The following is a 14,243-nucleotide window of genomic DNA, read 5'->3' as shown; positions in this document are numbered from 1 at the left end:
AGCATTCCCAAATAATTGTAGGAAGGACCTCTACAGTCCACACCCCCTGAGATAAAGATTGTCAGGTGCTCTGCCCATCTTGACTCTTACCGACACAAGAGATATGCTCTGTGGAGGATTTCGAACCTCCTGAGCAGAGGAGTGTCGGGAGGCCAATGCTTCACACCATTCGTCTTCTTCAAGACTTCCAAATTCTTGTTCCCTTTGCGTTCTTAAGTACTTCAGCGGGTCTGGGGAGTTGTTAATCAATTTCTGGTAAGTGAGGGAGATGGCTTTTTATGTAATTGCTCCTTGAGCAACATATTCTCCGGGGGGAGGATTGAGGCAGCTCCATCCCCCTGGGTAGCACCGACCATAGAGCCTGTTGCATCTGAAGATAGCGGTAGTACTCAGAGGGTGCCAATTTGTACTACAGTCACAGGTCGTGGAGTGAGAGAACATCGTCCTGCGGCCAAAGGTCCCCCACCTTGGAGATGACAATAAGGTCCCATTTATCAAAGCTGGGGAGGTTCCTCAGTGTGCCCATGGTTTTTGGGTCCCAAATGAGGATGGCCTGTGTTATCTTCCCCTTCCACCTCAAAGTGCGGAGTGCTGTGTACCAATAACCGATTGTCATGTATGTTGGTCCTTGGTTGTGTGTCGGCTTGGGGGATGCGTAAATAGGCCTAAGGTACCCTTCTGGATGCATCAGTCATTTGTCCATTTAATATGCTGGTTCATCTTGGGGTGCGGGTACCTAGCAACTAAGGTTATCAGCTACGCCGCCCTGTGGTATTCCCCTATGTCAGGAATTGCAATCCCTCAGACTTACCACCCCTTAGTCAGTTTGGTTAACGCTATTGTTGCCTGGCCCCCATTCCATAAGACAGTCCTAAGCTCACTATCTATTGCTTTGTAGTAGGTTTGAGAGACCGGGTAGGGCGAGTTGTAGAGGATATACACAGAGTGAGGTTAGGCCATCACTTAATAAGGCGGCTCTTCCTAACAGCAATAGCGGGAGAGATCACCAGTGTTGGATGCTCTGTTTGAGTTGAGTCAGGAAGGGAAGCAGGTTGCGGGAGTAGTATCGGAGCCAGGGCTAACAGGAGGGGGAACAGCAGGCACCTCTGTCTATTACCTCACCGAAGGGTGAATGCCCTTGATATTGCACCATTCACAACCACCCGTGCACGAGGGGAAGAGTAGAAGAGCCGCACACAGGTGACAAAGCAGGGGCCAAATCCCAGCCTCTCCAGCACGGAAAACAAGTACGGCCATTCCACTGTGTCCAAGGCCTATACGGGCATTAAGCGAGACATCCATAGCGTTCTCTCTCAGTGTCCCAACCTGGCCAAGTATCTTGTGTCGTATTTTGGCTGGGCATGAAGCCTGGTTGGGTGGGGTGAACCAACATATGAGTAATCGGGATACATTAGGAGGCCAACACCCTCTAGGCTAGTATTTTCACTTCCGCATTGACAAGCGAAATCAGCCGGTAGGAAATGCATTCCTCTTCCAGCTTTCCCTCCTTGCATATAACTACTATGGAGGCCAGGCGTTGGTCCATAGGGAGTTTCCATGTTTCTGTATATCTTCATACATCTTTTTTAAGTGGGGGGCAAGGTTAGTGGCTTATAGCTAATATAGGTTAATTGGTACCCCATTGGGTCCTGTTGCTTGCCCGAGTTCACATCCCAGATAGCTACTACTATTTCCTCTGTTGACAGCTCCTTCTCGAGGGTCTTTCTTCTGTGGGAAAGATTGAAGGTGAATGTCTACCAGACGTTCACATGGGTCTTCTCTTGTGTTTGTAACTCCCAGATAGTAGATTCTGGTATAACAGGTCACAAAGGTCTCTGCTATGCCCTCCCTGTCACTGACCAATTCTCCAGTTGTGGACCGGACTCCCCCTACTCACCTATTTGCTGCTTCCCTCCTATCTAGCCAAGCCAAGAGTTTCCCCGCTTTTTCACTGGCTTCTTAAGGGCAGTGTTGTACTGCCTTGTGCTGGGTCTTGGCGGTTTCCTGTGCCACATCTTGATACTCTCATGTGAGCAGTTTCTGTCCCCTCTTACTCTGGAGGGCCCGCCTCAAGAGCCAGACTCTCTCACTCAAAAGTCTTCATCTTAGCCCATTTTTCCTTCTTTTGCTAGACTATCATGGATAGACCAACCCCTTTGATTACCACCTTGTAGGCCTCCCGTAAGGTTTGTGCAGAGTCCACTGAGGAGGCATTCTCCTCAAAGTAGGCTCTGTTGCTTCTGTCATTGCTGCCCTGACACCTTGAGATACCAGGGGTTCAATACAATACGTCTGTGACTGTGTCTCTCACCCAGACAATATACCATCTGCAAATGGGAGTGATCTGAAATGCCCGTGCCCGGTGGTGGACCTCCCATACCCATGTCAGGTGGCGGGCTGATGTGGGGAAGTAGTCAGTGCAGGAGAGTTCATTGTGCACCCCAGAATGAAATGCAAAGTGTTTCTCAGTGGGGATAAAGGTTTGCAACATGTCCATTAGCCCCTGGGCTGTGACAAAGTCAGCTAAGGGTCGTCGAGCTGGACTTGTTTCTCTGGGGGGTTAACAGTCCGTAGAGCCACATAGTGCTGCATTAAAATCCTCTCCCATTAGTAATTCCTCGTCAGGGAGATTCAGTAAGAGTGTATTCAGTGTTGGGAGTGTGATATTGTGGAATCATGGGGGAACGTATGCTGAGAATATGTTATTGGCAACCCCTTCCCAGCTCCCCACAAGGGCCACATATTATCCCTGCTCATCATGCCATATCCTTTAGATGGAGAGGGGGAGTGATTTTTTCACCAGTATGCTCACCCTCGGGAGGTGGCAGTGTATGCTGCATGGGCGACCATGTTGTAACCCCATCTGTCTAATGTGCTACATTTATTTCCCAGTAGGTGGGTAACTTGCAGGAGGACCACGTCTGGGTAGTGTCTCTTAAGGTGCTGTAAGACCACTCCCCATTTGACCTTGTCCCCAAGCCCATTAACGTTCCAGGATAGGAGACGCAGTGTTGGTGTGTTCTCTCGGAAGAGGCTGCCGATGGACTAAGCCCGCTTGTCTGTAATGGTGTCGCTCTGTGATGATAGGTGTACAGATGTATCTTGCCTTAGCATCAACAATAACACAACCCTCCTCCCTGCGTCCCTGCAATGTAGGCTCAGAACTACCCATCACCCCATCCGTGCAGAGTACCTATCACAACAACTAAACATGAAAATAGTAAGGAGACGTGGCTAGCGCCCCTTAGCCCCCCCTCCCAAACTCCTTAACAATACTGCTTTTATCGAGTTTACAGCCAGTGTCGAAGAGCTGTGCCGCCTTTACCATGTCCAGAGCAAGACAGTTGAGAAAGCATAGTGGAACCACAGGTATATGCAGCAGGGAGCATCCCCGCTTCGACAGTCTCAGTCTGCATGTTCAAACCAATCTTTTTGTTTTTCGTGGGGCTGCTCCTGCTGGGATGGGTGGTGGTCCAAGTTTGGTGGTGTGAGGCTTCTATGTGGACTTTCTTCTTGAAGTCGTTGGTATGCCAAGGGGGAACCTCCCCACACACAGTGTTTCCTGGATCAGTATTGTCTCCCTGTTTCTCTGATGCTTTGCAAGTCCTCAAGCCAGTCCCATGTTGCCTCTTGTGAAGAGAAAACATGAGACTTGCCGTTGGCTATTACACGGAGCTGCACTGGGAATAATGTTGAATATTTGAGCTGGCGATCACAGTGGGCTCTCTTGACCTCGAGAAAGCTGTGGAGTAGTTTCTGCATGAGTAGTGTGATGTCGGGGAAGAAGGTAATGTTTGCATTGCTAATTCCAAAAGGCGCAGCACTGTGTGCGTGAAGTATTACGGCCCGGTCCCGAAAGTTAAATATTCATGCTATATTGGGACATGGTGGTGCGCCAGGCCTGGGCAGTATACTCGGTACACAGTGTGCTGTTTCCACAGAGAACTATTTAGAGAGACAGGAAAGCTGCACTTGCTTCAGGATAAGGTCTTCCACAAAGATGTCTACATTTGGCCCTTCCGATTTTTCAGGTACTCCAATTATTCAGACATTGTTCCTGTGGGAGTGTCTCTCAAAGTCCTCTATTTTTGCCTCAAGTATCTCAATCATAGTCTTGAGTACCCAAACCTGTTCCTTGAGGGTTGCAGAGTTGTCTTTAAGGGTCTTCAAGGAGCCCTCAGCCTCCTTCACCCTGGCTCCCAAGAGGCGGAAATCTGCCCTCATGAGTGCGACTTCCATCGAGACTGTGTCAATCTTTGTTTCAAGAGAGACATGGATGCTCTGTATGACCGCCATTATGTCTCTTAGGGCTACAATTTCCCCCTCTGAGTGTGCAGGCTCTGTCACAGGACACAATTCATCCATCCTGGAGGCCCATTTAGAGTCTCTAGGCTGAATGAATCTGTCCAATTCTGTTTGGTGCCCAGCTCCGGCGCTCTGGTGCTCTTGCCACATGTCATGGCTGCTGCAGGTCCATGAACAGTCAGCAGGCAAGATTAGGGAAGGGTGTGGAGGCTGGTAGTGTCGATCACAATGCCCAGCTAGCAAATGGTTTTCGGGAGGAGAATAAGCACCTCACTCCACCCAAGGCTTGTCAGTAAGTGCGACTTTAGTCCCGAAAGTGTGGGCTCACCGCAACATGTCACCTGTCTGCACTGGATTTCAGGGGCTGCACCTGAGTATAGCAATATCTCCCAGCTCTACTGTCTTGCAGAAAGGGTGGATCTCAGGGGAGACTCCGCTCTCGTAGTTGAGTTGATTATAGAAGGGCCGGTGTGTCTCTACAACCTCACTTCCTTGCAGTCACAGTCACCTGCCCCAGCAATGCAAAATGTGGGGAAAGGATTACTGTTTTCCTGCTCCATTCCTTATGACATAAGTCCACAGTTTAAGCCCTGCAACAGTCAGCATGAGTAGCCGCCTGGCGACAGTGGTGTTGCATGGGCCCTGGTTGTCTCCCCGTGTGCACTGCCCACAAGATCCCTTAAGTTAAGTACAGTGAGGGGCTGGCGAAGAACGTCACTGCCGGCGTTGTGCCCCAGAGTCCAAGACCATGCGGCCAGCCCCTCTGGTCCCTGGAACATTGCTATGCCCTTCTACCTCGGGGTCCAGGGCCAAGAATCACACGCCTCCAAGGACTGTGGCAGATCTCAGGCGGCCCCCAGCTAAGGTATCCAGATGCGGGTGGCAGCTTCCTGTGCACTGTCGCAGATCGGCAAAGGCTGTCCCCGGGCATCACTTTAGCACCTGAAGCTGACCGGTCATCCCATTCAGGCCGACCTTATTCCAGGGCCCTGCCTTGCCAGTATTCCTTTTGAGGCCCTCCAGTACACATAGGGGACTCCATCGCTGCTCGTCAGGTCACCAGATGAAACAGAGGGAAACTCAGGAGGGGTGGGTTGTTGTAGCCCGCTTTGCCTGGTGCCACAGGCGGTGCTGGTTATTGGAGGCCGCGGCTTCAAATGCGGCTGCAGACCCCACTATCCAACGCGGCCTCAGAGGTTCCCTGAGCTGCGGAAATTATGTCTCGGCTCCCTCAGAGCAGACAAGCACTAGATGCTGCAATGCCCTCTCTAGAGATGGACATATGTGACAGATACTGGGGGATTAGGCTGGAGGGTCACAGGAGCTCCGCTACAGCCTCTTTATTATTTCTTTGGGCTGTTTGGGAGTCGATGAGTTTTGGCCACCAACTGTCACTCAGCCTCACATTCCAAACACAACAGGTCCTTCAGAATCTTCTCCAGATCAACATCCAGTGACTCTACCGGAATAGACTCAGGAACCCCCTGAGCACAAAGATGGGCACTTTCAGTAAGAATTCCCAGCCTGGTGTCCTGGCTCCCAAATTAATCGCATAGACTCCCATGTATTCAAAATCTGACTCAACGATGTGCACCCTTTCTGTGAAGCACACATTTTTCCATCCAGCACAATAAGAGTACCCTCAATATTAGAGGACGTACATGCCTTATTGATGAGTAGGGCACTTATGTTTCTTATTAGGGTTTCCCGCCATTAATAACTCAGCTTCATTGGGTATCGCTGACTGAGAGTCCATAGTAACCCCCTACTAATCCCCTCCTTCTGAGCATCCTCTCCTTCTGATCTCCTTCTGAGCTTGTTCTATTTCTTTTTTCCCATGTGGTCCACTCCTCATATTCTCCTGCCAGTACTGCTCAAAGGACACCTTGCTCACATAAAATCAAATCATATATTGTAATAGGATAAGTTTTTCACATGTAAGGCGTTCAGGTGTATCTTTGGGGAATTCTTTCTTTCTTTTTTTCTTACTTTTCTATGTTCCTTGGTCTTATTTGGTAAATATTGGTCTTGAATACCCAGTTTATTATTCAAGCATTTTGGTTCCTAATTCAAGTGATTTATTTACAATTTTCAGCCCTGAAGAAGTTGTTTGGGTTATTTCCCCATGACGACACACGTGTTGGCTTGGAATGTAGTGTGATTTTTCGATGAATGGACTGTTGGGATTCAAGCTGTTGGAAGATTTTCTTCAATAAATCACGTGGACTGGACTACACATCAAGAACTGTTTTAGACTTCGATTGAAAATTCTTTTATATTACACTTCATCACCTCTGAAGACCAGGCCATTTCTAAAGACCAGGCTGCCTCTGAAGACCAGGCTGCCTCTGAAGACCAAATCTCCTGTGAAGACCAGGCCACCTATGAAGTGCCACCACTAGAAGGAACACACACGGCCAGTGTGTACTGGGGAGAGTGTCTCTAAAGGCCACAGTAGTTATTGGTGCAGAGCAGCCCTCAGTGTCGCTCCTTCTGGGGCCAGGCTCATACCGCATGTTGTGGCCCTCAAAGGGAGGCATCAGAGGCTTGCAGTAAATGGATGCAGGTGAGGAAAGGAGAAATCAGCCAACAGTCTAAGAAATTAGTTGACTTCTTGTGCTCAGGCCATCACTGCCAAGCTGCCCATTGTATTAATGCACCCTTCCATGGACCAAGCAATTTAAAAGTATGATCTCTTGTGGAATTGCAAAATCCCCTAACCAAAACTGATTGACAAAGGCAGGTGCTAGGTTGATATTCCTGCGTCAATTCACCAGCGGTATTTAGGCTGGGGCGTTATTTTATTTTTTTAATTAGGATTTGCTCAGGTAAAAATGATTACAAGTGCCAAAGAACCATTGAGCCAGCTGGACATCCAAAAGATCTTTGATGTACACTTCAACTAGCACTTGAATAAGGTGAGGGTGTGAGGTCATATGATCCATAGTCAGAGCAATTTGTGCTACAGAAGGGGGCAGTGATGTGTCCACATCAGGACTGGGTTCTAGTCTCAGATTCTCTTTATAGCTCTTGATCAGTACAAATACCCTTGCATTTCAGGGTTGCTGTCTTGGGTGGGAGATTTCTCATGTTGGTGTAACAAGGGTGGAATTTCCAGGATGAAGGCTCACATCAAGGTTGCTGTTGCTTTGTTCCAGCTGTTGAGTCTACACTGTGACTCATCTGTCCTGGTTCTTGGAAAGATCAGTTGATTGCATGGTGACAATACAGACTGTTGTTCTTTTTGCACACTTCTTTTAGAACATCTGGTCTTTTTACACTGTGTCTCTGATTCACAGTTCTCTAAAGGCCTGACTAGACTTATCCAGGACTGGTTCTTGCTTTAACTATGTGATGACTGCTTGCAGGGCAGACACACTCAGGCAAGTCAGTGTCCGATAGAATGTGGTCATTCACAGAAATGGAGCACCCAGTGCAAGCCACCTAACTGCAGCACTCAATCACTATCCCAGGGCTATCCTTCATTCTTCCATAAGTATTAGGATTGTTTGAAGATGCAAAGATGTTTTCTCCCAAACTTAGGGGGTTATTACAACTTTGGAGGAGGTGTTAATCCGTCCCAAAAGTGACGGTAAAGTGACAGATATACCACCAGCCGTATTACGAGTCCATTATATCCTATGGAACTCGTAATACGGCTGGTGGTATATCCGTCACTTTACCGTCACTTTTGGGACGGATTAACACCTCCTCCAAAGTTGTAATAACCCCCTTAGTATTTTTATTACAAGAACTACAAAAAAATAAGTGGAGTTTATTACTTGAAAGTCATCTGTATTTGCACTCATTGTTTGAGCATTTTTGTTATATTCTTTCTCTACCAAATTGTTTACAGTGGTTAAAAAAATAATAATAACTAAAATGCAAATGTATGTTAAATTTAACAAATACCCCAAAAACAATTGGAGGATTACATTTCCATGTGAGTTGGACATGATTTCTGTTGTGCACTCCTTCAACTAGTCGGTGTCCCGCTATTGAATTAGGTGAGTTCTCTCAAGAAGCAGTAAACACTTACAATGCTTTCTCAAACCACCAACAACCTAGTGTTTTGCTGGCATGCACAAAGTTACAATGTTAGAGCTTGTTGCAGTAGTAAAACCAGGAGCATTTATTTCTCTGTACATTTTTTGCACTGCAAAAATTATTGATTGATCCTTAAAAGTGATCATCCGATCACCCACATTTTGTGGGAGGTTTTTAAACCACAGTGCAATGCATCAAAAGTGCAATGACAAGGTACCTAAAGCAAGTGTGCAGGCACTAATCACCATTTTTAGAAACAATCAGTAAATCAAGCATTAATGACATAACCGATTATTTGGAGACAGGAGAGTCTTTCAAGAGTGTGAGAGTGCTGAGCTTTGAGTGGATAGGGAAGTTGATTCCACAGTTTGGCAGCCAACAAGGAGAAAGTCTGACATTCACAGCGAGCTTTCTTCATCTTAGGAACTAGGAAAGACTGGTGTTTGGAGGAACATACCCAGCAAGTTGGGGCCATAACATACATTGACAATTAAGGTGGCCTGTTTTCCAAAAAGCACAGTGACAAATGTACAGGGCTTTGATCAGTACCCGTTTGTTGATCTGGAGCCAGTTTAGGCGTGGAAGGAGGTTATGATCAGACATGTGATGAGGAAGATTGAGAAAAAGGTGTGTAGCAGCTTTCCCGAAGTCATGCCAACAGACATGCTCCCCTCCCCCGCACGTAGGTTCCTAGAGAAAAGAAACCTCCAGCCTGATTTAAAAAAAATACCCTTGTTTCATCAGCATTTTGTGTTGTGTAGTAGGAGTGGAGGCTGGAGGTCGTCAAGCTACAGAAACTGTGCCTTTTCGGGGCAGCTGTTAATATTACGAGAAACGACTGGCATATTGGTGTTTCATGCACGCAGCCTAGAGTTGTTAGCAAAGGCTGCTTCATGGAAGCTTAGCTTCCTGAGAGTTGTGCACGGTGAAGATTTACTGCTCTTCTTCAAAATGTTAGGAGCCCAGAGTTGACATTTCTGGAATTCCTCAATTCCCAGGGAGAGAGGGAAGGGGCGGTGGGGCGCATTATCCCAGCATGGCAGAGACAAGCATCCCCAGACTTCTGGCTTTTGAGACAGTGCAGTTCTAGGTGTGCACTGCAGTCGTGACTGTGACCACATGTTTACTGGAGTCAGGACGTTTGGTTCTGTGTTGACACTGCAAGTACAAATGAAAAACCTTTGCTGCCATTATGCACACAGCAGGAACGAGAAAACACAGAAGTCCAAAACGTCTCTGCAAGTGTTAAAAATGAGCCTAGTTGCAAAAAATATTTAGCACACCTCCTAGAAACCTTTAATTCTCTGCAATACAGTTACACTTGTACCAAATAATAATATTTACAAAAATATAATGACAATGTTTTAAAAAAATTCAGGAGATAGAGGAAAAGGTTAATGGAAGTGCTTTACTTATATGCAGCGCCACTGGAATTATGTGCCAGAGAGGACCAAATTATGCTGCAGGGTTGACCAATTTAAGTGGCAAGAAAAGTCCAGTTATGCATTTTCAAGGCCAATAGCTCTAACTCAAACCAGTGCGAGACCTATTGCATTGCAAATGCTTGTTTACATTGTTGGCAGGGGACAGAGAGGAGCCTCGCTCAGAAGACCACCATCTTGAAGGTCAGATTGAAGTGGACAACCAATAATCAGCATCTCAGTTTTCTTTCAATAAAGCTGATGAGAGCTCTCATTTAAGAGGCTTCCATGAAAAGAAAGGCTTGAACATTAACTGGGGCATGGTCATGGGCATGGATTTTTATTTTTTTGCGTCCATTTCACGCAAGGGGAGCGACCCCTTAGGCAAGGGTTGTTCCCCTGTGGGGCAAATGTATTTTAGGCCATTTCTGCTCCCCTTGGGGGCAGATCGGTCTATTTCTATTAGGCTGATCTGCCCCCAGGGGGGAGGCAGAAACCGCTTAGGCACCAGGGATTGGTGTATGTGTGTGTTTTGTTTGAGGGGGCAGCCCCTTGGCAAGGGTCGCTCCCCATGGGGGCACATTACTGTTGGCCATACCTTGGCCTATTTTTGGAAGGCCCGTCTGCCCCCAAGGGGGGCAGAAAGCCCATCAGAGACCAGGGATGTTTTTTTTTTTCAAAATAAGAGGGTGGGGGTATGGCCACACCCCCACCCCAAATAAATGGGGCCAAAGTTGTTCTGCCCACCAGTGGGCTGCTGAGGCAATTACCCCCGATCCACACCCTGGGGGATAGAAAGTCTACTAGATGCCAGGGAATTAAACAAAAGTGGAATGCTGACTACCAACCAGTATGGGCCTGGTTATGCCCCCACCCCAACTGAAGGGGGTAACAGTCTTTCAGCTCTCCCCCCGCACACTAAAACATCTTATCCCATGGCAAGCAAGAGGACATTTGATTATTTTGGGTTTTGGTTTTACATTTGGGCCATGAGAGCTTGGCTAACTCTCAAAATCGTCCTACTTGGAATGGTGAGGGCTGCACTTTATGGACTTTGTGACGCTGCCATGTAGAAAAATCCACAAGACCTAGACACACCTGAAAACTAAACATCTGGTTGATTCCTGGGCGGTGTGCTTCACATGCACCCGCACCATTTTCCTACACAAAATGCCCTGCAAACTTCCAACTTTGCAGGAAATCACACTTTTTCCCCACATTTTTGTAATGGAACCTCCTGGAATCTGCAGGAATCCACAAAATTCCTACCACCCAGCCTTGTCTCATCTATACCGATAAAACTTCTGCTGCACTTGTCAGCCTAAAAATGTTTTTTTTCAAACTGCCCTTTTGGACCCGCTTTGGTTCCCCCTCAATTCTAACAAGTTTTTGGCTCTTCCCTGTCACAGGCCCTTGGCCCACCTACACAAGTGAGGTATCATTTTTACTGGGAGACTGAGGGGAACGTTGGGTGGTAGGAAATTTGTCCCGGTGCGGTGATCCCACACAGAAATGTGGGAAAAATTTGCTTTTTTTTAGCTATATTTGAGGTTTGCTCAGGATTCCGGGTAAGAAAGCATTGGGGGATCCACGCAAGTCACACCTCCATGGACTCCCTCAGGTGTCTACATTTCAGGGTTTGGTAGGTTTCCCTAGACGGCTGCTGAGCCCAGGACCAAACACGCATGTGCCCCCCCCCACCAAAATCTACAGCTAGGCACTTTGCAAAAAACACTTCAGATTTCATTGTAAAAATGTGATGTGTCCATGTTGCGTTTCCTGTCGCGAGCATAAGGCCTACCCACGCAAGTGAGGTACCATTTTAATCGGGAGACTTGGGGGAACACAGAAAAGGAAAACAAGTGTTATTGCCCCTTGTCTTTCTCTACATTTTTCCTTCCAAATGTAAGACAGTGTGTAAAAAAGACATCTATTTGAGAAATGCCTTGTAATTCACATACTAGTATGGGCACCCCGGAATTCAGAGATGTGCAGATAACCACTGCTTCTCAACACTTTATCTTGTGCCCATTTGGGAAATACAAAGGTTTTCTTGATACCTATTTTTCACACTTTATATTTCAACTAATGATTGCTGTATACACGGTATAGAATGAAAACCCATTGCAAGGTGCAGCTCATTTATTGGCTCTGGGTACCTAGGGTTCTTGATGAACCTACAAGCCCTATATATCCCTGCAACCAGAAGAGTCCAGCAGATGTAACGGTATATTGCTTTCAAACATCTGACATTGCAGGAAAAAGTTACAAAGTAAAACGTGGAGAAAAATTGCTGTTTTTTTACCTCAATTTCATTTTTTTTTATTTCAGCTGTTATTTTTTATAGGAAACCCTTGTTGGATCTACACATGTTGCCCCTTGCTGAATTCAGACTTTTGTCTACTTTTTAGAAATGTTTAGCTTTCTGGTATCATTGGTTTCACACCCATTTCTGTCACTAACTGTAAGGAGGCTGAAAGCCCAAAAAATAGCAAAAATGGGGTATGTCCCAGTAAAATGACAAAATTGTGTTGAAACATGTGGTTTTCTGATTCAGGTCTGCCTGTTCCTGAAAGCTGGGAAGATGGTGATTTTAGCACTGCAAACCCTTTGTTGATGCCATTTTCAGGGGAAAAAACGCAAGCCTTCTTCTGCAGCCCTTTCTCCCATTAAAAAAAAACGTTTAGCTGTATTTTGGCTAATTTTTTGGTCTCCTTCAGGGGAACCCACAAACTCTGGTTATCCCTAGAATCCCTAGGATGTTGGAAAAAAGGATGAAAATTTGGTGTGGATAGCTTATGTGGACAAAACGTGATGAGGGCCTAAGCGCGAACTGCCCCAAATAGCTAAAAAAAAAAGGCTCGCCACAGGTTTGGAAAAGGCCTGGCAGCGAAGGGTTTAAAGACTCTGCATTGTCACTCCAGCCAGCTTGAAGCCAGGGCAGGGGGGGAAGGGAGCTCCTTGCACTTCAACCCATTTGTCTAGAAGTTTATCCCACCTCCCAGAACCAGGCCACTAGGGTATAAAAGATGGACCTCAGACACTACTACTTCATTTCACTTCTGGACCTGTGGATATGCTGCCAGAAGGACTTCTGTACTGCGGAGGGACTGCCACTCTGCAGGACTGCACTCTTCTGGACTCCTGCTTTGCAGTCTTGACCTGCTGCCCTCTTGCCTGGGTAAGAAGGACTGGACCTGCATCTCTGGAACCTAAAACCCAGAGTGACTCTAAAGGCTAATTGGCTGGCCTCCTGATCTAAAGTCTCAAGGACATAGCCTTTCTCAACCTCAGAAGTGGGCATCATGTGCTTGCCAGCAGAACTGATGCACTGTCTTTGCTGAGTGCCACATCCTTGAGCAGAATTGACACATATCCTATCAGTACATCCCTAAGCAGTACAGACACATCGCTGCTGCATGCATGGTTAAACCTGTTGCAAAATACTCAAATCCACGCTGCATCCCACGTCTTTGGTCCGACGCAGTGCCTTCGGTATGTCCGGTGTGTGACAGTTGCATGGAGCAGATCCTCATATTCCCTGTTGACAGCAGCCTCAATGATTAAGCCTAATCTCCGAATCGCAGCTTCACCACTCTTCGAAAACAACACATCATCTCGACTGGGATTCACATCCCTAATGCTGGCCTTGACATTAGAAGCCCCATTGATGGAATCATTGACATGGGCACAACAGCACCTTGCACTGCCACCTCACCACTTCTCGGAACCTACGCATCAGCTCAGCTGTTGGACACATGCAACACTCCGCAACCAGGATTTAAGGTACTTTGTCAGTGGACCTAACTAGGTTCCTGTAGCCAACCTGCACATCGTCACACTCAGCCTAAACTTTGTCCCTGTCTGGCGATATTCAGATATCTCCGGTTGGCGCTTTAAGGTTTTAGGTGCTATTTTCACCTTAAACTTTAAAATTCAGCATCTCCGGTTCTACTGATTGGATTTTTGCTGCTTTGGTCTTGTTTTGTTTATTATAAACTACTTCACTTTTTAACTGTGTGAGCTCCTTTTGTAGTGTGTTTTCACTCTGTTACTCTATGAAGTGTTGCACAAATACTTTTACTCCATGTAGTTTGTGACTACAAGGACATGCCCCTCATTCGTCCCATGTAGATTTACCTCAACATTTTTATGGTAGGTGCTTTGCTGTTGTTGTTCCAACATCTTTGAACTATGCACCAATAACTGCTTTCCGAACACAGATTGTTTTTCCATGTGATTAGATGTCATGTGTGTTTCTGCGTTGAAAAACTTTCACAGGCTAAGGATAAGAAGAAACTACACCAGTTTGAAACAACACACCAAGAATGGCATATTTAGTTTGGTTCCCAACACAAATTACGGCCTGACTTAGATCTTGGCAGCCGCTTTACTATGTCACAATAATGGCTGATATCCTGTCTGCTAAAATATCAAATCCATAGGATATAATGGGATCTGTATTTTGGC

Source organism: Pleurodeles waltl, chromosome 2_2, assembly GCF_031143425.1.
Source record: "Pleurodeles waltl isolate 20211129_DDA chromosome 2_2, aPleWal1.hap1.20221129, whole genome shotgun sequence".
NCBI classification, from domain to species: Eukaryota; Metazoa; Chordata; class Amphibia; order Caudata; family Salamandridae; genus Pleurodeles; species Pleurodeles waltl.
The sequence above is the reverse complement of the archived record's forward strand: the minus strand, read 5'-3'. Positions refer to the sequence as shown.